Below are 17,426 nucleotides of genomic sequence, written 5' to 3'. Positions count from 1 at the left end.
ATGAGGTAACCAGAACTGCATGTGGTATTCAAGGTGTGGGCATACCATGGATTTATGTAGTGGCATTATGATATTTTATGTCATATTATCAATCCCTTTCCTAGTGGTTCCCAACATTCTGTTAACTTTTTTGACTGCTGCTGCACATTGGACAGATGTTTTCAAAGAACTAGCCACAATGACTCCAAGATCTCTTTCTTGAGTGGTAACAGCTAAGGGTTAATGAGGAAAATTCTCAATCGAAACAGCAAGCACTTTTTAAAGTTTAATTTTACCAGTGAAGTGTCACAGTATATTCTTCATAAAAGCAAAAAGCTCTCCTCAGGTACAGTGATAAGGCTGGTGAGTTGCAACTAAAAAGTGACGAGGATTGTTGGAAGCGTGAAGTGACAACCACTGGAAAACAGAGATGATTCATTAGTTGGAAGCAAGAATTTACAAATCTCCATGAATGATCCTTCTTATGGGTTATTAAAAGTCTCCCAGTTTCTCAAAAAGCCAGACCTGACCTTTTGGTGTGAGGTAGCAAACCCATGCTTTAACCATCACAACTCGCTAAATACTACCTGACCTGGATGTCCTTGACATTCATCTCCCATGCATTAATTAATGCTTTTTGTATTGTTTATGGCTCATCAACAGTGTGTGTGTGGTGCTGTATAAGCATATAATAAGGCCTGGTCCTTTCATCACAGAGCTTACAATCTAATTCTACACAAATGGCCAATGCAGCCATGTAGAAGCACACAACAAAGGTTTTCATGTTTGAATAATAACAACAATAAGACTACATAGCTCCTATATAGGCTATTTGTTAGTTTGTTTTGCATTGGTTTGGTCCATCAGCAAATCACAGGTTTACATATAGGACCTCCTATTGCTTTTTTAGAGCCAAAACCAGCCTTGGCCAGTGCAGTGACATGGTAACAGAGATAACATGGTAATAGATATGTCCAATACTGTAAGAATCATGTCCCAGCTAAAAGAGATGAGTCTAACTCCAAAGCATTTTTCATAGAAAGGGTACACCTTTTGATTCCAGACTATCTCCTGTCATATTGATAACCCTGCCATCACCACAACCATTTCAGAACTAATGTTCTTCAAAAACGGTGACAAATGTATTTTATAGTTGGGAAAATTAGTTTTAGAATTTTATGAGCAACTGAAAATGGTTTAATAATGGAAATACTCATGCAGCCTTACCTATAGATAGATTTCAGCCATAATACATATACACCTCTTCCTAAACATATATTTTTGTCTTATGCTGAATTTGTAAATACGTTGGCTCCATTTCTTTTGCAGTTAAGCTCCATGGATTACAACTGAAGTCATCATAATGTAATGTGAAGCGCCATCATGGTCAACTAGTTTTGGTTTTCTTTGGGCTTTTTTATTTGAGCAATCTGGGTTTGTTGCATGTATCAGCTGCCACTCATTTTCAGACAGAGCCATCTATATAAAACATATTTATATAATGTTTTATTAAAAGTAATTCCCTGCATGAAATAGCTCTTCATTTTACATTGTATTCAAAACAAGAACATTGTCTGCCAAATTTTGCTGTAAAAATAATAAAGGTGTTGTGAGGTCCAGCATCTGCAGAAGAGGCTATTTTTAACTGTATGAAGCTCATAATTATTCTTCCAGCAAGTTGCTACAAAAGAAGGAATGATGCACAGAATACAGAGCACAGATAATTGACAGAAAAGTATTGACATGACAATTTGAAAAGATCTGATACCTGAAACCCACCCACTTACTTGCATTTAACCGAGACCTATCCCCTGGAGAGTTATAGAAGAACAGCCAAAAGTTTAAAAAACCCAAATATATAACTGAACTGTAATGAACTTTTTTGTGTAATGCAGTAAAATCTCTGTTATCTGAATTTTTGTAATACAATAAAATCTGTTAACTAAATTTCATATACTTCCACTACAGTCATTTGGATAACTGAAGATTCAGATAAATGGGAATCACTAAGATGTAAGTTTGCAACGTTTATTAGCTCACCAGATAAGAGCTTTCTCTAGCAGAGTTTATAAACTCTGCAGCATTACCCAGCAGAATTTATATGGCTAAACCTTCAGCTATTCTAAAGCAGTGCAGTTCATTTGAAGTCAACATAGGAGCACATATTTACACTAGTTGAGGCTCTGGGACATAAAAATAGCAGATTTAGTTATGTTACCTCTTCAGTACAGAACAGTTTCTGCATAAAAAGCTATGATCAAGTCAGTCCTTAGGGTACATATGTGAATCGATGTTAACTGGTGTTCAGATGATCATGGTTTACCAGTATAGTGTGTAACAGATTAATCAGAAAGCAATAAGTTCAGTACAGAAGAAAAATAACAAGTTACTATGTTATGTGAAATTAGAGAAGATGTGAAAATGTGGGGAAAAGATGAAACTTCACTATTTTCTAGCTCTAGAATGATTCATTTTGTTTTCTAGATTGAAGCTTGAGTTGGTCCTTTATTTTACTTGTATTACCATAATGAAGATGGCAGGATGTAGGGAAGACAGGCTTGCAGCAAATTCATCCCTGATGTAAATATACTGAAATCAGAGCAGTTATGCAAGTGGGTGAATTTGGCTCCTAGCTTTTCAAATGGAAAAAGAATCTGACATGGCATTTAGGTGGTTTTCATACAATCAGAGCAACAAAGAAAGGCTTATCCTCTGCTGTGGTTTGCTTAAATGCAAACTGCTAATCTTGCTCGTAAAATTTAGGCCAGTATTATCAGTCTTGGCACCTATATCCATATCTAAGCAACCAAGACTAATTTTCAGGAGTGCTGAGTGCTCACGACTCCTGTTGACTTCAATTTTTGGTTTAGTTTCATTTTTAGATTTAATTGGTTAGTGCACGCAAAGTTTATCTATGTTTATTTCCTTTAAAGGGAAATGATGTGTACATAAGAGTCAGAAATGCCTCACCCTCTTTTGTATGGAGCTAAATATACACTCTTAGATGTCTCATGGGGACTAGCAGGTGCAGCATTATTGATTTATTTTAGAACGAGCCAACTAGTACAATGGATTTGAGGTTGCAAGAAAGAGAGAGGCTATGTAAAGTGATCACCACCACTGGTTTTTTAGTTAGATACTCAAATTTCTTCACAGATATATTCGAGTAGAGTAGTCTTTTACTGAAACAGCTCTACTCTTACGGCGAGTGGGGCTCTTCTGCAAGAATCTGTTGTTGCTGGGTGGAACAGGAATTTTACTGATGATGATTCTGCATTGTGATGTGTTCCTGTTCCAGATTTTGCTGACTCATATAGGAGCAAACATGATGCACAGACACAGAGCACTGTAACTGTTTTCCCCTACCAACCTCGGTAAGTGCTCTTTTCCTGTCTATCACTAGCTGGCATATAGTTGTAGTGTTAAAGAGAATTAACAGGGAAAATGAATACCACTGTAAACAAAATGTTAGGAGACAGATTCACGTAGGAGGGCATTTAAGCAAAACCTGCTGTCTGTGCTACATTGGCCTCTGTTTAAAGCTGATCAATGCTGCTAACTCTCCCATCATTATAAATGACACTGTATTTTTAAATGAGGGAAGTACTTACAATAGCCATTTACAACTGTATTCTGTTTAATTAGTCAGCACGCACAGTGCTGCAGGCATAGATCACTTTGCTTTAAAGATTTGAGAATGTTAATAGTACGGTATATCATTTTAATTATTATTGGATTAATGTTGTGTCTCAAAGAACATCTAATGCAAATCACAAGAAATGGCCTCAAGTGACCCAAGGGTTGTGCTTTATTAGAAAAGTAATAGTTCTGTTGCTTAAATATAAAGAGATTTTCTGTCTTCAAATGTCACTCTGCATTGGTTTTGTGTGGAAAGTAAATCCTCTTGTTTCCACTTGGTTCACAGAATCGTTCAGTAGTTCATGCAGTAAATGGCTGAAAAGGTAGGTCTGATGTCCGGAGAGGAAGAGGAGATGCAAAATAATGATGAAAAATATTCATTTCAGGCTTGTTACACCCTCACCAGAGCCGACTGCTGCTCTGCAAATGATTTGCTTAGCAGCCCTAATGAACAGAGGGAAAGATTGTCTATTTCATCTAGCAAGGCCATAGAGTGTAAAAATACCCTCATTGGACAACAATTCATTACTCATAATAAGGCACAAAATATAGCCCCTGGCTTCACTGAAAATCATTCAACAGATGCAAATATATCACTAGCTGGATCATCTTATCCTGAGGCAATCTGTAAACTGAAGCCTGTAGGCATATCTTCTCCATGCCCAGAGAGCCTTCACTGTGACTGCGATAAGTACTCTGAAGAGTTACAGCCTGCAGGTGCTGCTAAAGTGTCTGAGGTCCCCCAAAATATTGCTTCCCTGCTAGTAAGTGGACTCAGCTGCTGTCGCACATGGTGTTCCAATACTGAGCTAACCTGGAATAACACAAAGGAAGATATGGCCCCTTGTAGCACTGGCCAAACTACGTGGATGAAGACCATGAAAGCAAAGGAGATCATAGAAAAGAGAAAACTGGAAGAAAAGGAGAGGCATCAACTCCAGGTAGCTATGTATCGGAGGCTTCTGCTGCTGCGCTCAATTAGGAGTTTACATAAGCAGCTTGAGCAGCAGCAGGCCAGGTTGCAGGAATGCTATGGAACAGTAATAAATACAAAGAAAGAAGTGCTGAAACACGTTTGCTCAACCTCGGCCTCACCCTTCCCATAGTCATGTTGCTGCATGCAGAAAAGAGCTTTGTTGTACCACTAGATCTTACAGCAAGTTAGCATATGACATGGATGACACCATTATTAATAATGGGGAAATGCACAGCTGTACTCATAGCAAATGAAACATTTGGATGTTGAAATGTTGACTCCTACAAATTTGTCTGGAAGAAGCTTGAATCGTACTTTTCTGTATAAAAATCCAGAAAATCTTCCCCTGCACAGGCAAGCCCCAAAACATAAGACCTCAAGCCCCAAAGTTCAAGGGATGTTTGGGACAAAGGTTTTCAAGAAGAGGGAAATGGAAAATATGAGTTTATACATGGTCAGCAAAGATGATCAGATGTCATGTATCCTTCCTGCGGAAAAGGCAATGTAGAAAATCTGCTAATTATATTGCTAGAACTTGAATAGAAGTCTTGTTAGTTTAGCCTCAGAATATCCACCTTCTCGAAAGATAGGAGATTCACATAAAAAGTCATCATAATCAGGCATTACATATGCAATCAAGACTGGCAGTGCCACGGGAACATCAGAAGTGTAGGCAATGATTGATCTGTCGCTAGCTTCTGGTGGCATGAGTAGCCACAGGTACAGCCTATTTTGTGCCTTTACTCTGTCACTAAAAGGGAGGTTGTGACAGTTAGTGCTTTTATCCAGGTCCATCAGACACTTAGGAAACCCTAGAGCAACATTCCTCATACTGTGAGTCTGGAATCTCTGTGGGGAATCTGATGTCTTTAAGAGAGCTACAAACAAGCCCAGGGAAAATGAAAGAAAAACATAAATTTGTATGTTTAGAAATAAGCAAAATTAACCCCCATTATTGAGTATTCATTACCAAATTGAGTAGCTGGGACCTGCTTTTGTTGAATCTGAAGCAGAAGTTATCCAAGAGAAATACCAGAAATCAACAGTTTGCCTTGTCCAGTGTTTAAAATAACCTTAAAAATGTATCATTTCCTCCAGAAGATATTGGCTCCTCATCATGCTACTTCTCTCATTTCTTTCCATTCCCTTTTATAAATGTTTAGATAGGTGAACTCTCAACTGGTTTTTTATTATTACTAGTTGTAGTATTTTGCATGAAGGGGAGAAACCATTGGCAATAGAGCATATTGTTATCCAGGTAGACTATTACCATACAGAGGCTGGGAAACTCCACAAGGCTTTCCTCATGGAATTTCTGACACATTCACTTGTAAAGGGGGTCAAGGTTGTCTTCCAAACTCTGTGGAAGAAACAGGAAGTCTGGCACCCAAAACTATTGGCTCCACCAATGTCTGCAGATATTTTGGATGAGGATATGTCTATATAGCCGGTGGCACTGTCGGCACCACCGGATCGATTCAGCGGGATTGATTGAGCGGCAGTGGAGACCAGCTCAATCGATCCAGAAGTCGACATCATCAATCCATCCCCACAAAAAGAGTAACGCTGCGTCGATGGGAGGGCATTTCCCATCACTGTAGTGTAGTGAGGACACCACGTTAGGTAGAAGTTAGGAAGTCGACGGGAGATACGCAAGCTACTCTACATAGCTACTCTGGAGTAGCTTGCGTATTTCCCATTCAACTGCCACCAAATTTTGCCTGCAGTGTAGATCAGGCCTGATAGGTGAGTGTGAATTATACATGAGAGCAGGCTGTGGAAATTCAATACATTCCTGATCATAGGCTGGACTAATAGCTGCTGCCACATCTATTTATGGGGGTTGTGGCCCCCGGGATCTCCATAATCATGAGTCTCATGGCCACTCCTGTATCCTCTTTACACACAAACCTATGAAAAGCTGATGTGGAAACTTCCTTTGCCGCCCACATCAGCAGCACCCCACGAAGTCTCACGCTAGGACTTCTGTAATACAGAGGGTTTTTAATGGGCCACAGTAGGGATTACTTTCACCTGGTATACTTGGGATCTCAGTGTTAGTTTTATTAGAGTGGTGCTGTCTAGTGCTCTGAGTACAGGACAGGGAGCCAGGAACTCCAGAGTTCTAATCTCATCCTGCCACTAACTCTCTATGTAACCATGAGGAAATCACTCCACATCTATGCTTCAGCCTTGTTAAATGGGAATATTTATCTTTAAATGCCTAGCACACCTTCAAGGTATTCAGCTCTTTCCTCAATGGCCAGTTTACCTCAATGGCTGCTGAAATGTGCTGACATTCTGCATTTGCCTCAGGGAACTGCAGTCTCTATTGCAATGCACTGGCTCTGCTGCAGTCACTAGAGCAAAGGCAATGTTAGTTACTAAAGCAGCCTTAGTGATACTTTATTACAGTGCACTATATGTGCTTGCCTTCCTAAAAGAGCCCTTCATTAAAACAGGGTTAAATTGGTTTTAAAGGGGTCTATTTGAAGATGTCTAGCAAAACAACAACAAATAAACTACTTTGTATGCCTCTCATAGCACATTATTAAGTAAATGTACTCAGTCTCAAACTGTTCAACTGTACGCCCTTTGGGGCAGGAACTGTTTATCTTTATGCTTGTACATCACTTAACACAATGGTTCTTCAATTCTAATTGGGACCTTTGGAAGCTTCTATAATAAAAATATTCAATAATATAAAATAATCATGTAAAATTGATACTGTCTAATAGCTGACAAGGAATTGAAGCTAAGCCTTGCTTTGTGTGTGCGCACTTTTATCCATGTATTGACTTTATGGACACTCACAAAATAAACATAAATCAAGTAATAACAAGAACATTCGTTTTTGCAACTACTTTCCATATGACCATCCCTTGTTGTGGTTCTAGTTTATGGCGTCTAATGATTAGAGTTGGGTGAATCAATTCAGATCAAATAAGAACTAACCCAGCCTGTCTCCAGAATTTGAACTGAGTCTTTTTCTAATGTTAAATGGGCTAAATGGCTAGCCTCTCGCCCTTCGCCCGTAGACGTTTGTAATTTTGGCTGGGAGTGGAAATGCCAAAATACCATGAGAAATTATCCTTGGCATATTTTCTGACTGATTAGGTAAGGGACAGGCTAGAGATCTCATGAGACACTGCCTTTGCAAGATTGCACTCCACTTCTACATTCAAGAGAGTTTGCATGAATTTCAAACAAATATCTGAATGTCTCCATGCTTTTAGTAAACCTCAGTTACTGAAATTTCATCTAGCCATACTATGGGCTCTTGTGTATGAACATTTAAGCTACATCTAAGCTACAAGTCAGGGGCATCGTTCCCAGCTTACGTACACATAGCCGCACTATCACGAGCATAAATAGGAGTGTAGGCATCAGTAACACAGCAATGGTAGCAGGGGTATGACGTAGCTGTCTCAAGTACAAACCTGCCTGAACCCTAGGGGTACATTTTCAGCATGCTGTTGCTAGCTGTGTTACCATGGCTACACTGCCATTTATACTCGCATGAGTTCTCAATGAGCTAGTGCGAGTACGTGTATGAGAGCTGGGAATAACGCCCCAGCATAGATGGAGCCATAGTTCTTGGCAAGCTGGAGTGTAAATGGACCCTTCACTAGCCGGTTGTACACTGTGTCCATGTGGACCCTGCTGCCGTGCACTAGAATTTCCCTCGTACACTGTAATCTACGCTCATTTCAAAGGGGGGGCTAGCTGTTATTCAGTAATGATAAAACATAACAAAATATCCAGCTTCAATATCCAGGTCCTGAGTTTTTTCCATAATGGTTGGGCTGTTTGTGTCATTCATGTGACTTTAGAATGAAAATACTTCTGGAGTACATGTTTTGAAAATAATCCAGGGAACAAATTGTATCCCAGAAATGTGAAAGGCAGGAGGGGTGCTAGAGGGTAGGATAGGCAGAGAAAAGAAAGTTCGACAGTTGAATATATCTGAAATTTTTAACAAAGCAGAACGATAGGATCATTGGGCTAAAATGTGTTCTGAGGAGTCTTGTGTACCTGCAAATTTGGGATATAATACGCATTTATGGTGCTGTATAAATAATAACTATATTGTTGATGAAATTTTGTACTGCTCCCCTTAAGCCTTTCATTGAGTGCTTTAGCTTCATCCAAAGCCTATTGAAGTCACCAGACTCACACTGACTTCAATGAGCTTTGGACCAGGACTTTAAAGAGGCGCATAGGCACTTTTTCTAGTCCCCTCTGCACTGTGATGAATTTTCCCCATAAGAGCAACTTTCTTCCTGCTCCTGCAAATAGTTATAAATCCATTAGTTTTACCAAAAAGAGGAAGATTGGTGCCATCATACCAACACTCATAACATTTTCATTTCAGGTTTTTTTAGGAGAACTTGTCCGAGGGAAAATAGCCCCGTGTGAGAGCTTCTAAAGAGATTACTTCAACATCATAGAAATAACAATAGATCCTGAAGTTGAATCTCAGAATTAAAACCCTCATTATTTGGAAAGAAATTTCCCTGAGTGTACTGACCATTTGCTTAAAGAATTATAGGAAGGTCCCAAAAAATAAAAGGTTCCCCTCCATCTTTGATGATTTGTATATGTAGAATGTTGAGTCAGAATCCGCAGCCCAAAGTGACTTATGTGTGTGTGAGAGGGAAGGAATTGTTGACAGTCTCAATAAAAGTTTTTTTTTTCCTTTGGTGGGTGGAGGTGAAGGGGAAGGAGAGTGTGTGAGCATTCATCACAGCTCCAGGCTCATTAGTAACCAGGAACTTTCTACTCTAAATGACAAAGAGGTTCACTGTCGCCAAAGAGAAATTGCTGCTGACCTTAGACCCCTTTTTGGAAAGTAAAATAATGGAGCACAGGAGCAGGGTTTGATATTTGACCGAATCCTACACAATTATCATGCATGTGTATATAATAAAATTAATTCTGTGTCTCTGCATTGTAGCCTGAGGCAAGCAGTGTACAATCAGTTTTGTATGTATAATAGATCACAGAGTTGTTCATGAATAATACAAATGCATTGAGCAGATACTAGTGAGTGAGGATGTTTGTCTTTGCATGGAATCGAAGTGAACATGTAATATTGTGATAATATATATTTGATGAATTCAGGTCTGACTTGCCTTTGCCATAGCCTGCTAATTCCCCGACAAGGGTTGCCACAATAATTGAGTTTCCAATAACATTATGATTATTTCCACATGATAATTTAATTGTAGGTATTTTTTAATATTGTAATATTGTAGATTTGTGATTATTATGCATTTGCATGCAGATTTTCATGGTGACTCGGAGCACATCCCCACATTTATAACTTAATTTCCTGTATTATTGCATATGTATTTTGGGATGAACTCATTAATGCAAAGTTTAAAAAAACCGAGTAGGTCTTTTTAGTCATTCTGCTTTTATTATAAATGGATGAAAGCCTTGCTCATTTTTTAGACCAGTCTGTAGACTACAGTGAATAAACAAAAGACAATTTTAATTCATGGATGGATCCATTTAAAATAATAATGTAATTACAAATTGTGGCAGATTTGTCCAACATAATTGGGATGCAAACTGGCACAAATTGTTCTTTACATGAAACTAAACTTCTTTAGATGAACCAACAACTTTATTATGCACTGTTTTTTTCTGCTATGTAAAGAGATAGTAACATGATATAGGATTCAAACTGCTGGGGCAGATCCTTAGCTTGTGTACATGGACATGCCTCCATTGAAGTCTGAGGATCTGGCCAAGCTGGAGTTTACTTTGGCAAGGATCATTCACAATGGGAACAAAATCATGTTTACAAACCATTGATGCTAATAGAGCTCTAGTATAGTTAACCTGTCTACTGTGGACAGAGTTGAGTTGTTTTCATGAGAAGAATGTTCAAAGTGCATTAGGAAATTATACCATAAACTAGTTGGAAAGGGAGGCAGGATGTTCCTCAGAAATAAACCCTGCCCTACCTGACCAGAGAAAACATTCTTACAACATCCCAGTTTAAAAAAACAAGCTCTGTTCCAAATGTGGACAGAGGCATGCTGCCTGAAGAAGAGAAGGGGAAACATTTTTAAATATTTGGCTCTGTTTTGAAAAAAGGACTCTATGAGAATGCTATTGTGGGAATATACGTTCCTTGTGTATCTTTCTGATTGTTGTATCAATTGTACAAGCAACAAGTAAAATGTATTTTTTCCCATAGCTCCTGACTCTGCAATCTCAACCTAGGTTCTGCATGAGGATGAAATCTTTTGTCTCCTGCAAATTAGACTCTACTTGATACCTATGCAACCCGATTGCTTTCAGTGGGGTTCTACAAGTATAGCTGATAGGTACAAAGCACATACTCCTGGTCCAAATCTTCAGGCACCTGAATATATTTTTAGTCACTTAAATAACAGAGACCTGATTTGTCAGAGATGTCGCGCACCTGCAGATCCCACTGATTTGAGTGGAAGTTATGGATGGTTGTGAGTGCGGACCATTTTTATTTAGGTGCATAAGTATGGATTAGGTGCCTATCTTTAGATGTCTGATTCTGAAAATGTTAATTAAATTGATGATACACCAGATGTAATAGGATTCTTCTCCTTCTCCCCCTCATCTCTGTTAGCTCAGCTGGACTACTTATTTTTGTTACTGAAGTTAGCGGCTATGACTTCAAATATACACAGGGAGCAGATCTGGTGAATAAAAGGTTCCATTTATAAATAATCAGTTTTCAGTTTGACCACATTCTGTTCTATCTCACAATCTGTACAACCCATTTAGCACCAAATCCTTGGTAAATAAAGCCTCAAACCAAAAAGACATTTGGCTGTTGAGGCTATTAAAATCAGAAAAAGTTCACAAAGCACAAAGGTAATTCCATCATGTGACCATTTCAGATGTATATAGTTTGCCCTCCATGTTCTCTGTTCACAGAACTCTTAATGAAGTCAATGATAGTTCAACACACAGGACTTGGAAGACTGGGCTCAAAGTCAGCCCATTTTCATGATAGACCACCAAATGAAAATTAAATACCTATCCCATTACTTATGGAATGGTAATGGAACAATCAATGGGAGTCCTTCCATTGACTTCTATGGGCCTTAAATGACCCAAGCCATATTGGTTTATAAAGACCAATATAGCCATTCCCCTGCCCCCACAGCAAAAACCTCAATTTAAGGGCGCATCTTTAGCTCAGTCAACCGTATGGGTAACAAGTTCTGCACTACTCAATCACATCAAGAACTCGATAGAGAACATTATTTTACACACAAGATAAAACAACATATATAATTATTTTCATGGTCACTTTTTTAAAAAAGCCATGATATTTCTTCTGTATTTTATGTGGTGTGTGCATATTTGTGTATGTTATACACACAGGCACGCACACACACACAAAATCCACAACACTGAAGGCCAAAACTTTCATTAGTGAGTAACCTATTCTTCATGAGCGTATTCTTAAAAATAAAATTGCAGGAAAGCTTGTGTTCATCCATGTCCCAACTTTATGGTCTCTACTGCTTAAAAATTATATGACTTAGAGCCCTTGGTTGCCACTTTCATCCTGAGAAAGGGTTATTGACCCAGTCCAGCAAGTTCCCTCTGCCACTGATTTTAGTGGAAAGAAGTGCTACTACAGAGGCTGTCCATAGCCCCTGCACTGAAGCAGTGTTTCTTGTCCCTCAACAGCCCTGGATAATTCAAAGCTGTTGATAGGTCTCCAAAAGACTCCTAGCTGGTCTTCCATGGACAAAACAATGATTGACTTCATACAGGGTGCATAAACATAACATGCTTGAATTGATTTGATTTTCTCATGTAGGAGCGCATTAAAAGGGGGTGAAAATGGAACATTCCTCAAGACGACAGCAGATGTAGACTTACCACAACCTCTGCCTTATAAGAAAAAGGCTGCCAGAATTTACAAAATAAAATTGACTAATTTCTTCATCAAAGAGACTGGTGCTGTGTCTCATAGGAGATCAGTACTGTCACCTCACATGTCATCAGAGTGTCAAATGGTTAAGACATGCAGTTTGAGAGCATGTATGGTGATATGCTTCAGCTCCCAAGAGGCATATTGTGTGTACATTTTGTTATATATAGTGACACCACTGAAAAAGCATTGAATCTGTTAAAGGACTACTGGATGCCTAAAACAATTTATTTTTCCTTAAATTAACAAGAAAGAGAGAGAGAGAGACTTTCAGAAAAGCAGTCTAAATAATATAATTTCACTGTAGCAAGTGGGTAAAATACAAAGTATTCACCTGCCAGAGGAACAGATCTAAAACATGAGGTCTTCTGTGCACCATATGTACTTTGGACTGGACCATTTCCCTGGTAAAGGAATAGACCTGGTCAAAAAGATTTCAAAAATAGCAATATAAGAAACTTAAATCTGTCACAAAACTACATCTCAGAATAAAGGAAAAAGTTATTTAAAATAATTAGATTTGAAGTGCAAAATTTAACAATTCCTGCTAATAGATAAGATGTTGAGGGACAAAAGTGAAGCTGGATGCCAGACTTATTTTTCAGCAAAGATAATTTTTATGACAAAATAGTCAATGCATTTTAAAGGTTACCATTAGATGTGTAAAACTAAACAAAACAAAAAAAGTGAAAAGCAAATGGAAATTTGAGTCTTTTTTCATTTTCATATGAATTTGAAAAGGCTCATCTCTCTTCAGACACAGATACACATATTTTTCAGTTCTAAATGTCCCCAATGTTTTTTTGAGCTAGTTTTGAAACAAAGTTGACTTTACATGGAAAACTTGTGAAACCGTGTGTTTTTCAAATGCTTCAGATGCAAAAGCGCCATTTAAAATTTAGGGATGTGAAATGCCAGATGATAAGCTGGCAGACTTTCTAGAGCAAATACATATTAGGTGATCCCACAGTACAAAATTCAAGTTGAATGAGTAATACTTTTCATATTATTTAATTACAAGAGCAAAAACTCAGTGGGTGAAAAAGAATGGAATGAATGGCACAGTCCTAGCTTCTATTATCTCATTATTGGGTATCAGCCACTGTCAGTTAATTATCATTAAGGCTGCCTTTTTAACATGATCCTTGTAGGAGTCAGGGATTCTGTGACTTTCATTAAAAACAAAAAACAAAAACAAACATGTTTTTTTCTTTATTTGGGGATTTTTGGGTACAGGGAGGTAGTTTTGAGGCTGGTTAATCTTTGAATTAACAATTGCACTGAGAAATTTGAGAACTTCCAAGTTTGTTTTGGAAAAAGCAGCACTGCCAGCCCCAAGCATTAAAAAATCATGAGTTAGACCCCCCCCCCCCTTCCCCAAAATCATGAGATCTTAAAATAATACAATTTGGATACTTTTTTATTTACTTTCTGCATTTTTGAGCCTCTTCAGTTTGCATATTCAAGCTTTTCTCTACAACCATGAGGCCAGAAACTTCATTTTTTAAAACAATGAAAGCTGAGAGTCTTATGAAATCACATGACTGCAGAAGCTGGTGCATGAAAAAACACCAACTATTGTGAGATTCATGATGAAATTGGGAAATTTGGCAATGCTAAAAAAGGCAGACCCTACTATCTGGTTTAAGAGGTGTCTGCGCGGTATTGCTGCTACTGACATCTTAAAGGAAGCTGACGCATGAAAGCAATGCTCTGAAAAGGCAGTGGTGGTTCTTTCTCTCCAGTGTGCCTTCCTGCACTGCTCTGTTTTAGACTATGTTATAAACTCTTCTGGTTCAGAGGTTTGTTGATAGCTCCGTGAACCTTGTGTCTGACTCTGGTCGTGTATGGATTTATATCAAAATTCTGCACACTGCATGCTTTCAATGTAAAACCATGTAAAAATCCATTTGTGATTGTTCCAACTTCTCTCTCCAGTCCCGCATGACCAGACCCCATACAGATCAAGGCTGAAGAATCTGAATGAACCCTTGTGAATTTTGTTCACCTCTGGTTAATATTTTTATTCTGATAAACTTCTTCAATAAATACTTTTTTTGAAGTCAGCTTCCTTGTTAACCATGTTTTATCACAAATGACAATAAACTGACTCATAAACAATAATAATTGATTGTAAAACTTCAAGTGTCTTGTCCCCAAAGGTTTCTATTCAGCATAATAATACTAATAATATAATAACATCAATTAAAAAGTGAATTAACCACACATTTGCTAATTGGCCAAATAAACCCAAGAGCAGGAGTAACATAAATGCCAGCATTCCATCCACCATGTAAAACGAACTAAAAGTCTCAGAAATGGTATAAACATAAAATGATAAAAGGTCCATGAGCATTGGCTGGAGAGAGGGCAATAATGTACTCTAGTCCAGTGAATGTGGTGTGGGAAGAATATTCTAGAGTTACTAAACTCCCTGTCTGAGTCATCATTATCTACTTCTCAATAACAACTATATGGGTGAAACCAGACAATCACTATGCTCTTAAATGAACTTGCACAGAAAAATGATAGAAGACAAACACCATACCATCTGTGGACAAACGATTTTTTATAAAGCGATCACTCCATTTCTGATCTTTCAATACTAGGTCTCAAAGGAAACCGGCACACACTTTCCACAGATGAGCCTGGGAACTGAAAGTCATAACTCCGTTAGACACCATAAACCATGGACTTAACAGGGACACTGGTTTTATGTCTCATTACAATAGTTTGTAACATGTCACACTGCCTGCTACCCTTAATTACCCACTTCAAACCCTTTATGCATAACAATCTAATTCCCACTTGGTACTTCAAGTGACCACCTCCAACATGTATTACCCATTCTGCTTAACAATCTGCTCAGACTTGTATTCTCAGAGATGCTGATCCCCGTAGCTAAAGAATAGCTTTATGTAGCGTGAAAGCTTGTACCTTCCACCAACAGAAGTTAATATAATAAAAGATATTACCTTTCCTACTTTTCCTCTCTCACATCCTGGGACCAACACAGCTACAACAGCACTACAAACAATTATCTATATAGGTATTTACATTGCATTTGCCATCATAGGGATTTGACTGCCTCACAATCATGAACAAGATTTTATCATCACAACACCCCTGTGAGGTAAGAAAAATACTATTATCCCCATTTCACACAGGGCGAATTGAGACACAGGATAGATTAAGTGACATGCCCAAAGTCATACAGGAAGTTGGTGGCTGAGTCAAGAGTTGAACACAAGTTTTTTGAGGCCCAACCTGGCCCTATAGCCACTAAACCAACCTTCCTACACTTGGGATGCTGAGTTCAAAGTGAGATTCTCATACCTTAAAACAGCTGAAAGGAAGTCTGACCTTTCAGCTGTGGTTTTATTTGTGAAATATTCAGGTATTTATATAAATGCCAAAACACCATGAGGAAATGCCCACTTGCTTCTTTGCCTTTATCAGTGTGGCCATTTGGAGTGTGACCCAAAGTCTATTGAAATCAGTGAGAGACTTTCCAGTGACTTTAATGGGCTTTGGATCAGGCCCTTGGTTTAGAATTTGACCTTCCAATCTGTCCTTCTGTGACTGCGGCCTCTATCATCTACTGACTTTCTTCATTCTAATTTGGCTATACTGAGGCACGGAAGAGGATACACCCATACTTGTTTGAGTTCCCAAAAGTCAGGTCTCTGTTAGCAAATCTGAAAACTAGCAGGGGAGGAAATCAGGTCCCTAGTAAAAAGGGACAGTGCATCTTAAAAGAAAACTAAGAAGGAAACCTTAACCTCTCCTAATTTACATATGGTGACATTTTGCAGAAATATTGTAACATTAGCAGTGGCATAATGAAATTCTGCCTATCAGCCATGGAAGGAATAATGTTACTGTAAAGGTAACCTGTCCACAGTTTGTTATCAAGAAAATATTCATGCCAAGAAACATACATTTAGCAAGGAGTGTTAAGAACAGAATTTTTTCTTTATTTTTTTTTCCTTCTAGGCTATCCATCTTCCCCCTACAGATTTACTGCATGATCACTCCCTTTACATGCTAATTATGTGCAGCTCTGGTGAATTTGTTAGTAGTGACACTTCAGGGACCCAGTGGGACTGCAACTCATTATGTGGCAATGTCCAGATATATCAGATATTATTAGCTGTCATTAATCTGCTGTGGAAGCATGGAGTGCACAGCCAGAGAGAGACCAGGAAATAGAGTAAGAATGAAATCTGGAACTGCCCTGGCCCCCAAAAGGTCAAAGGGGAAATCAGCAGGGGAGAGGAATACACCTTTAAATGGCCAACTCTTGGCAGCAGATTTTTAACCCATTACCAGCCAAGACTTTTCCAGTGATAGGAGAAATAAGGGGGGAAATCATAGTATATTTTACACCCTTATGATGCTGTTTCACTAGAGGAAATTAAGAAATACATTCCCTCAAATTACTACTTTGAGTATATTATGTAGAGCTGCATCTCGGCAATCAAGAAACAAAGGCAAGCTCTATTTTTGAATGGATGGAGCTGAGGCAATGTGCCTTTGAAGTTGCCAGCAGAGAGTTGTGCATATGTAATCAAGGGCAGAATTGAGCCCATTCTGTTTCTAATGTCATGATTTATAGCACAGACCTTGGAAGCATGTCTGATCCTTCAGAAATCAGAAGCTTGTTCTTGTATGTTTAGTTCCCAGTCCTGAAACTGGCTCAGCATAAGAACAGGGGTCTGCCTACATGCAGCAAATTGCTAGATCAGGGCCCTAGTCTTTACAGGCACCTTATCTACCAGTTACAAAAAATGATCAAAGGATTTGCTGAATCCTTGGCATGTTATATTTAATGGACGCTGCCAAATTTTGTGCTTAGTTATACCCAAGTGACTCCACTGACATCAG

Source organism: Emydura macquarii, unplaced genomic scaffold (genome assembly GCF_026122565.2).
Source record: "Emydura macquarii macquarii isolate MOO-44397 ecotype Brisbane River unplaced genomic scaffold, CSIRO-AGI_Emac_v2 contig_2890, whole genome shotgun sequence".
Taxonomy (NCBI): Eukaryota; Metazoa; Chordata; order Testudines; family Chelidae; genus Emydura; species Emydura macquarii.
Note: the sequence above shows the minus strand (reverse complement) of the source record.